Here is an 11,013-nt window from a genome sequence, read left to right on the forward strand (position 1 = left end):
TCACGACTAGCCATGTCGGCCCGGGTTCTTTTTCATATGGATGCTAGCGACACTATCATATACGTGAGCAAAAGGCGCAAACGGTCCCGGGCCAGGTAAGGTGGCACCCGTGGGAATACCATGCGTGAAGCCGCAAAATGATATGATGTGTTACATGCTAGATCGGTGTGACTTAGGATCGGGGTCCCGACAAAACCCTCCGGCTAGGTGGATTTCTTATGACCGCCTGTTCGGCTTCTACGCCGACGATGAGCTCTCGAGCCATCAAAAACAATCTTCATGCCAGCTCGGAACTCGCCGAGTAGTTAGATCCAATGGAGCTCTCCTCAATAAACGAGCTCTTGGATCGCATCGCCGCCCTGGGAGTCGCTACGGATTTCGACCAGATTGGGCCTAAACCCGATCTGAGAGAGATTAACTCTCCCCAAGTCACCCATCACGTTGCCGTGGTAGAGGGACAGTGTGGCGACCCTTCATCTATCTTAAGGACTAGCTACGTCCGGATTCCCAATCCCTCCAAGCCGGATACCCCTCGGAGGGGAGGATATCACTCAAGACCTGAACTTAGAGTCAGGCGACGGGCTGGATTCATTGGACAACATCCAGGAATCCAAATTTCCGAGTTCGGAAATTCCTCGGCCTCTGAGCCTCAGATGGGGTGAGGCTTCGGATTTAATTCTGCCCACCCACCCAACATAAGCGATCTATCCCAAATTAGGAAAGAGCCCGATGAAACAGTACATCATTATTGGGCCAGATTCCTCCTGGTTAAGAACAGGATAAAGGACTGCCGCGGGGAAGACGCAATCTCAATCTTTTGCAATAATTGCACGTTCAAGGGAATCCTCAATGCCATAAGTCGCCGTGATATTACACGCTTCGCTGACTTGGCGTCCATCGTACGAAAGTACTGTGCGATGGAAAGCGCCTGGAAAACCGAAATAAAATTTTGGGACGATCCGGCCCTGAATACAAACCCAGTCCGAAATAAAAGGGTGCATCACCGCTAGACACCCGGGTCAAACACCAAAAAGCAAAAACCCTCTACAGGGCATGGAACCGTACTGGAAGGATCGCTTAATGGACCCTGTAAAATTCACAGTACAGAGGACGCCACACCAACTCACAGCCTTAGAGCATGTTGGATACTCCGGCAGGTGGCCAAAATTGGCGAAAATCTCCTAATTCCGGAGGCCACGGAAAGCCACCCCAGAGACACCAATACGGTATTAACAGTCTTTGAGACTTTCGCATCAAATAATATGCGAAAAAGGACACTCCGCAGCCTTGCCAAAGTCTACCAAGTAGCAACAATAAACCCATGGAGTGACATGGCTATTACCTTTAACGCCAGTGATGAACCTAAATTCCGAACAGCCCGAGCACCAGCCGCATTGGTCCTCAGTCCAATAGTGGACGGCTTTCGTCTTACCAAGGTACTCATGGACGGCGGCAGCGGATTGAACCTCATTTATGAGGAAACCCTTCAAAAAATGGAAATAGACTGGAACCGCATTGAGCGAAGCAGCACAACCTTTAGAGGAATAATCCCCAGTCGGGAAGCGCGCTGTACAGGAAAAATCACACTAGATGTGGTGTTCGGCACGCCGGATAATTACAGGTCCGAAGAGATCACGTTCCATGTGCCTCCGTTCAGCAGCGGTTATCACGCTCTGCTAGGGCGGGAAGCGTTTACAATCTTCCAAGCAATACCCCATTACGGGTACATGAAGCTCAAGATGCCCGGGCATAACAGGATCATCACTCTCGCTAGTGATCCGGACATAGCACTCCGTGCCGAAAACAAGATAGCCGCACTGTCCCTCGAGGCACTATCCGAAGCCCTAGCGGCTGAGGAACTGACTGCGCTGCGCTCTACGGTGAATAGGGACAATGTGGTACTCGACAAAAGATCCAAGTCCACCTCCTTTAAACCGGCGGACGAAATAGTCAAATTCCAAGTCCATGCAACGGACCCCAATAAAACAGCTTCCATCGGGGCACATTTAAACCCTGATGTAGACGCCGCACTGCAAGAGTTCCTACGAGAGAACTGGGACATTTTCGCCTGGCACCCTTCAGACATGCCAGGAATCCCACGCAGGCCGGCCGAGGACAGCCATGGGAGAGGAGCTAGCAAAGCTATTGGAGGCCGGATTCATAAGAGATATAAAACATCCGGACTGGCTAGCAAACCTAGTGATGGTACCAAAGAAGGAAAAATCCTGGCGCCTGTGTGTTGATTTTAAAGACCTTAACAAGGCTTGCCCAAAGGATCCCTTCCCCCTCCCCTGCATCGATCAAATTATCGACGCTACCGCAGGACACGATTCGTTGTGTTTCCTCGACGCATATTCCGGCTACCATCAAATCAAGATGGCAGAACCAGACCAAGCCGCAACGGCATTTATCACACCATACGGCCCATTCTGCTTCAACACGATGCCCTTCGGGCTCAAAAACGCCGGCGCAACATATTAGCGCATGATCCAGACATGTCTGGCAAACCAGATCGGCAAAACAGTGGAGGCATATGTAGATGATTTGGTTGTCAAAACAAGACATGTCGAATCTCTAGTAGACGACTTGAGGCTCACATTTGATAACCTCCGAACATACGACATCAAGCTCAACCCGGAAAAATGCGTTTTCGGTGTTCCAGCCGAAAAGCACTTGGGCTTCATTGTATCCGGTAGAGGAATTTAAGCAAATCTAGCCAAGATCCGAGCTCTGTCGCAACTGGATATCCCAAAGGACCTCAAACAAATACAAAAGTTAACCGGATGCCTGGCGGCTCTAAGCCGCTTTATCTCCCGCTTGGGAGAAAAGGCCCTACCCCTATACCGCCTCCTTCGGCGCACCGAACACTTCGAATGGACAGATGCAGCCATGGCCGGACTCGACGAAATAAAAGCCATACTGGCAACAAACCCAGTCCTGGCCGCGCCAAACATTGGCGAACCAATGCTATTATACATTGCAGCAATACATCAGGTTGTAAGCGCACTGCTCGTCGTCGAACAAGAAGCGGGCGAACACAAATTCCCCCTTCAAAAGCCGGTCTATTATGTGTCCACGGTCCTCACTCCCTGCAAATCACGGTACCCGCATTATCAAAAGATTGCGTACGCGGTATTCATGGCATCCCGGAAGCTACGACACTAATTTCAAGAGTGTTCAATAATAGTAGCCTCGGAAGTACCACTTAACGATATTATAAACAACCGTGACGCAACGGGCCGGATTGCCAAATGGGCCATTGAGCTCCTCCCGTTCGACATAACTTATAAGCCACGGCGAGCCATCAAGTCGCAAGTCTTGGCCGACTTCGTCACAGAATGGACGAAGGCCGAACTCCCTAAAGAGTACGACACATATTCAAATTGGATCATGCATTTCGACGGCTCCAAGATGTTGTCCGGACTGGGGGCTGGCGTCGTTTTGACGTCCCCCACAGGAGACACAGTTCAATACGTACTCCAGATTATGTACATGGACTCCAACACTGCAGCCGAATATGAGGCCCTTTTACATGGTCTCCGGATGGCAGTATCCATGGGCATTCAACGCCTAGAGGTGCGCGGGGACTCGAACCTTGCAATATCCCAAATAAATGGAGACTTTGATGCCAAGGATCCAAAAATGGCAGCTTACCGCAACGCCGTCCTAAAAATGTCATCTTGGTACGAGGGGCTGGAATTTCACCATATATCCCGGGAATATAATCAGGCGGCAGATGTCCTGGCACGCATCGGCGCAAAACGCGATGTAGTCCCCCCCAACATCTTCTTGGAAAGGCTGTTCAAGCCATCCGTAGTATGGGAAGGGGAGCCAAACAATAACAGCCCGGAACCAACCGCACTGCCCGACACCGAACATTCTGACACAATCGGAGGCTCTGCCAATGAAATAACACCTTCAGCCCACATAATAATGGTCGTCATCGCCCCGTGGACAGAACCATTCCTGGCCTACCTTACTAGGCAGGAACTCCCCGAGGACCAAAATGAGGCACGCTGCATAGTGCGGCGATCCAAATCCTACAGAGTCCACGAGGGAGAGCTTTATAAGAAAAGCACTACCAGAGTCCTTCAAAGGTGCATCTCCGAAGAGGAGGGGCGGAACCTCCTGGCTGAAATTCATGCCGGACTCGGCGGTCATCACGCTGCAGCTCGGTTCCTTGTAAGAAAGGCCTTCCGTACAGGCTTTTATTGGCCGACGGCCCAGGCAGACGCTCAGGACTTAGTCCAACGATGCACCGGTTGCCAGCTCTTTGCAAAGCAAAGCCATATGCCACCCACCGCCCTCCAAACTATCCCCATTACTAGGCCCTTCGCGGTCTGGGGGCTTGACATGGTTGGACCCCTTAAAGGCGGAACCCACAAGCAAAAATACTTACTGGTCATGGTGGATAAGTTCACCAAATGGATAGAAGCCAAGCCTGTTAAGACGGCCGAATCCGGACCGGTGATAGACTTTATATCCGGGGTTGTACACCGTTACGGCGTCCCCCACAGCATCATCACTGATAACGACACGAACTTCATGGCCGACGAGGTAAAACTCTGGTGCAAAAACATGGGCATCAAGCTCGATTATGCTTCCGTCTATCACCCACAAACTAACGGCCAGGTCGAACGTGCAAATGGTCTTATCATGAGCGGCATCAAACCCAGATTAGTGCGGTCCCTCAAGGAATCTAACACGCACTGGGTAGAGGAGCTCGACTCCGTACTCTGGGGGCTGCGGACCACGCCGAATCGCACCACCGGATACACACCATTCTTTATGGTGTACGGCGCCGAGGCAGTTTTGCCTTGCGACATAATTCATGACTCACCTCGAGTGCGCATGTACGAAGAAAGAGAAGCCGAGCTCGATCGGCAGGACAGTTTGGACGCATTGGAGTAGGAGCACGACGTGGCAAAAGCCCGTTCCGCATTATATCAACAACAGGCTCGAAGATACGAGAGCAGAGAAGTACGGGCCAAAAATTACAACGTTGGCGAATTAGTTCTACGCCTGCCGGACAAGAAAAAGGACAAACTCAAGCCCAAGTGGGAAGGTCCATTCATAATTGACCAAGTCCTGACTGGTGGAGCGTACCGCCTGCGAGATGCATCGGATAACCGACTCGAGCCGAACCCATGGAACGCAGCCCGTCTCCGAAGATTCTATGCCTAGCGCTGGACTCTATGTTCGTCTCCTTCCTCTGTCCATTTTTTATATATACTGTCTGTCTTACATTTCTCCCCTTCACCCCTTCCTTTCTCTTATAACCTTTAAAGGATCATCAAATGACATGCTATTCGCACTCATTAAACCTGGGGGCTTCTTTTAACAAAAGCTTATTTATACGGGCTTCATGCCCAACACATGTGTTACACTTCCGCATGTACCTTTTACTTCACCATTATATGCATCGATATGACTTAAGTTTTGGCCAAGCTGGGTTGCCTGGCTCCTGTGCTTACCCCTACGTTCCCGATTATTCGGCTAGGCAGTAAAGGGAGCACCTCTGCGATTGTTACTGCCAGATCAGCCGGATGTGTACCTCAGACTGGGTGAAGCCGAAAGCTAGCGTTCTTAAGGGAATACTCGGTCGGTGACCCAAAAGATGATCTTTTCACTTATTTTTTTATGCGCCCCCAGATGCTTTTTCCTGCGTCTTTTTCGCAGAATGGGCATGCACTTTAGGGCATGCCTCCCAGGGAAAGGAACCCCTAACGGAACTATTCTCCCTGGAAGATGTTTCTTACTAACCATGTAATATAACATAACTAGTCGGGCACTTGTCTGTTCACGCACTAATGACCCCTACGCCTGGTCTCCATGCATTCCCCGGTTCTTATATAACCGCATGGGAATTCGGACACACTCCGGACTATCAGGTCCCGAGGCTGAAGCGAAAAGGTCGGCCATGACAAACAATCTACAATCCGGCTAGAAGGCATTATAAATGTCAATTAAATTACATAGTCATTCTGACTGATTGTATTCCTCTTCAATACCATCTAACAGGCTGTCTAATTTACAGTCCTGCTGGGAATACTTTGCGGCCAATTCTAATTGGCCGTATACTAAGCTTACAGGGATCTCCTTCCCATCGGGCCCCATAGGACTGACCTCGGCCATGTGGTTGGGGTCAGCCTTTGTGTACCATGTCTTCACCATAGCCCAGGGCTCCCTAGCGCCTTGACGGCAGGCCGATATCTTCCACAATCGGAAGCGCCGCCGTGCTCCCTTTAGCTTCTCTGCAAGCTCTCCAAGACCTTCGGGCATGGAGATGGATGGCCACAGGGCCTGGGCGACGCCTTGCATCGCCTGCCGAACTCGATCGAGCAGTTGCGCGAGCTCGGGAAGAAGGTCACCCGTAGAACCGGGCATCTCCTCTGCAGGATGACCTGTTAGCACACCTACATACATTGCTCTGTTAGTCGACTTCCCCGCCGAACTTTCTTTCAAAGGTTCGTTCAAGCACTTACTAAATATGCCGCGCCGAAGCCGCTGATTCTCCTTAACGGAGTCTGACAGCTAGGCACGAACATCTTTCAGCTCGACGCCCAGCTTGGTGTTGGCATCTTGGAGATCGTTCTTCTCCCGCCTCACCTTTGTCAGCACCTTCTCACTAGCCTTTAACTGGCGTAGGAGGTGTTGCCTTTCTGGATTCAATGCGGCGCCATCTGCAATTTCATTTGTCAGATTCGCACCCATGTCGTGCTTCGCAAAATACTTATCTTTTGAAGTGTATATTACCAGAGGGGGTCTCCTTTTGCTCCCCTGCCGCGGCTAGTGCGGCCTCAAGTTGGGCTTTGCACTCTTCCAGCTCCTTGGACAGTAGGGAATTCTTTTCTGTAAGAACCTGCATAACAAATGATCCTTAAATCAGTTATTCTAACTGTTTCAAGTCTCGGGGGCTACTGGTATATATATAATTACCAAAATTTTCTTACCCGTATGCCTTTTACATATTGCTCTTGGCTCTGGCTAGACCATTTTGAGCGGCACGGAGGTACGCATCTCCCGAGTTGAAGGCATCTAACGCCCCTTGCGAGAAACAAGCTTCGCGAAGAATTGTCCGGCGACGCCTGTGGTTCATGGCACTCTCCACCTCGGAGTTGGTGGCAGACAACCCGTCCACATCCTCCATCGGAGGAGCGTCTGGCGCGCGCCTTGCGTTCGCCTCCGCCTCTGGACCAGGCTTTGGAGCCTGGCTGGTGAAGGCGCGATTGACATCCTCTCCGGATATAGTCCGGCGAGGTCTCTTTGTCCTGAAGAGAGCACGAGTGTCAATGTGCCTCGAAGGTATAACACCTGGGATAAGGGGGCGCGCCATACCTTTGCGCTGACGCCTCAGTCCGGACTGCGCTTCTTTTCTTCCCACGGGGCCCTGCGGCCCCTCGTTGGCTTGTCGCCGCAGGTTCGGCCTTCCGCCTCAAAAACCTCCCCTGCAAAGTTTGGTTGTAATTAGGAAACTGAAAACACGAGAGGGCGGACACCTATTCGGGGTACTGGAACTTCGATCTCAGTTACCTGGGAGGCCGGGATTAGCCCTGGGTAATCGGCTGCAATGGCCACCAAGGCATTGTCCTTGCTCAATTGATGGAACACTCCATCAATCAGCTCCACAGATATGTCCGGATCCTCTTGAGAGGCCAGGTCGAGGGACCGTCCTGGGTCCTCGGGTTGTGGAGGAGGGCTGCTTATTTCCTTAACAGCCCGGCGCAATTCCTACGTTGAAGTTGTCAGACTGAATATTTAACAATGGGAATACAAAACGGATGGGCAAGTAAATGCGACCGCTTACCCAGCTTGGGGGATTTTGCATAGAGAATCCACCCTGTGGGTTGACGCGGAGAAATTCCTCCTCTTCTCCCTTATACAAAGTGGACAAGATCTTTAGTAGCGGGTGGCGTCGTCCTCCCCGTTGAAGTCCCACATGGGGTGGCTTCTATACTGAAGCGGCTGCACCCCCCGCATGATGCATTCGGCCATAACCCCGATCATGGTTAGTCCGAAATGGGCTAACAATATTATTCGGCCCATCAGGTAAATGATGTCCCTGTCACTTTCCCTCTGAGGGCTCCGTGGACGCCAGCTTTGGCGCTTCTTTAAGGGAGCACTGTCAAATTCAAGGAGGCCGATCCGGACAGGATCTGGCAACGGGACGTCTTCTATATAAAACCATTCCGTGGGCCAGTCTTCGGACGGGGTTTCAGACAGATATGCGGTCCTGGCGATGCGCCACTCTTCGGCTCCGCCCACTTGATACATTGACCCCTCCTTAGAGCGGGGCACAAGGCAGAATAACCTTTTCCATAGCCCGAAATGAGCCTCGACACCCAAAAACAGCTCGCAGAGGGCTACGAAGCCCGCGATATATAATACAGAGGCAGGCGTGAGATTGTGTAGCTGGAGGCCGTAGAACTCCAGCAGCCCCCGGAGAAATGGATGGATTGGAAACCAGAGCCCCCTTATTAAATAAGCGACAAGGCATACCCGCTCTCCTTTGGAGGGATTGGGGGCACTCTCCGCTTGCTTTCCGTCATTATAGATGGCAAGACCAGCTCGAACTGGGATCATATAGGCCGGGGGGAGAAATCCCTTGGTCTGGAGCGTCACTAGCTCGCTATGCGGGATGGAGCATCTCTCCCAATATCCAGGCTTAGGGCTGGAAGGGCGAAAGGAGGAGTTGCGATGGCTGGCCACGGTGGAATGGACCTTTGTCGGATGCGCTCTGATGAACACTCGCGAAGGGGAGAAGATGTGGTTTGGATCTAAATCCTCGTCCCCTTAAATAGGGCAGCTCATTTACGCGGCTAGGGGTGTGAATGTAAAAACACTCAGACTTTTCATATTCGTTTGACACGTGGGAAACGGCCATTGTTGGGCGTAGAAGCCAAGGAGCGCAACATCTACACGAAACCGGACTTTATTCAACAGGTACACGGAATTTGGAGGAGAACCCGCCTTGCAATGCCGAAGACAATCTGTGCACCGGACTCATCGTCATTGAAGCCTGGTTCGGGGGCTACTGAGGGAGTCCTGGAATAGGGGGTGTTCGGATAGCCGGACTATACCTTCAGTCGGACTCCTGGACTATGAAGATACAAGATTGAAGACTTCGTCCCGTGTCCGGAAGGGACTTTCCTTGGCGTGGAAGGCAAGCTTGGCGATACGGATATGTAGATCTCCTACCATTGTAACCGACTTTGTGTAACCCTAACCCTCTCTGGTGTCTATATAAACCGGAGGGTTTTAGTCCGTAGGACAACATACACAACAACAATCATACCATAGGCTAGCTTCTAGGGTTTAGCCTCTTCGATCTCGTGGTAGATCTACTCTTGTACTACCCATATCATCAATATTAATCAAGCAGGACGTAGGGTTTTACCTCCATCGAGAGGGCCCGAACCTGGGTAAAACTTCGTGTCCCTTGCCTCCTGTTACCATCCGGCCTAGACACACAGTTCGGGACCCCCTACCCGAGATCCGCCGGTTTTGACACCGACAGCGGCCTCCATAACGCGAGGGGTTTAGTCACTTCAATACAGGGGGATCCCAATGTGGCACTACAATGGGGAGGACGACGCCTCCTGCTGTGGTCGAAAAGGTCCGGGCACCCCCGCCGCTCTGGCCAAAATATTGGCCGAGCTGTTCAAAGGGGAAGAAGAGGAATTTCTTCGAATCAATCGTAGAGAGGGATATTCTATGTATAATCCTCCCAGTTGGGTAAGTCCCGATCCTCCTGCTTTACTCGTTTTGCTTCCCGGATTACCTTTGACAATTTTCTAATTCGTTTATAACAGCATTCACGAAAAATCACCGAGGGGTTTTACAGCCCCTCCTCACAGCCTGAGGACCACAAACTGGGAGCTAGATCCTGGATATGAAGAAGATCCGGATATATCCGTGGTACTCGCGGAAGGGGCGTTTTACCAGACGAGCTATGATGGCACAGAAGTGGCCATTATCGCTGATTACCCTGGTCTTCTTCCAGCTTCCCATGTAAGTCGTTGAGAAAAAACCTCTCTCGAAAGAGCTTCCTCGCACTGCCTCACCCATCGCACTGTCTCGTGCTCATTAGGGGAGGCGTTCGGCGCGTCACACTACTCCAGGGGCGGCTCCAAAGAGAGCGGCTCCGGCGCCTAGCAAGGCCTCTAAAAGGAAGGTCGGTGAAGTCACGACCGGTCCTTGTCAAAGAGGTAAGGATTTAAAAGTATACTTCAACAGTCACATCCAACTGTAACTTGTATGCTTGTTTGACACTAGGAAAAAGGTTCACCGGACTAAATCCGAGGGTCCGGCTAGCCGTACTCTCCACGGCCGGGATTTAGACCCTATTGGAAAGGCGGGAGCCAACATAGGAACAGTGTCGGACTGTCCTTCGGCCGAGGGTTCGGAGAATATGTCCGTCACCAACTCGGAAGTGGAGAGCGCCATGAATCATCGGCGCTGTAGGGCTGTTTTACGATACCCTGAGTTTTCGGAAGAGGCATTCAATGCCTTCAGCTCGTCCGATGCGTATATCCGAACTGCTCGAAACGGGCTTAGTAGAGCCACGAAGCAGTATTTAACAGATGTGCGGGTAAGCTTTCTTTCTACGAATAAGATAAACAGATGCCAGTAGCCCCCGGGACTGAAAGCGGTTGGTACAACTGACTTAAGGACCATTGTATTGCCAGGTTCTTGCAGAGAAGAATGACATGCTAGCCCATGAGCTGGAACAGTGTCGGGCGCAGTTAAATGCTGCTACCACCGAACTGAAAAATTTGAAGAAGTTGTCTACTGGTAACGTTCCCCTCTAATGAGGAATAGTGAATGTATACCAAGTTACCAATTGTGCTTAATATTGCCACTGATCACATAATAGGGTCACCTGATTAATTTAAGGAGTTGAAGATCGCCCAAGAGGGAGAAAAATAGTCAAAGAGGCAACATGCCACAGGCGAGCGTGTGCTGAACCGCGTCAGGGACAAGAAAAACAAGCTGCAGGATTCCAACACTAAG

The sequence above is a fragment of the Triticum urartu genome, chromosome 3 (assembly GCF_003073215.2).
Source record: "Triticum urartu cultivar G1812 chromosome 3, Tu2.1, whole genome shotgun sequence".
Classification (NCBI taxonomy): domain Eukaryota; kingdom Viridiplantae; phylum Streptophyta; class Magnoliopsida; order Poales; family Poaceae; genus Triticum; species Triticum urartu.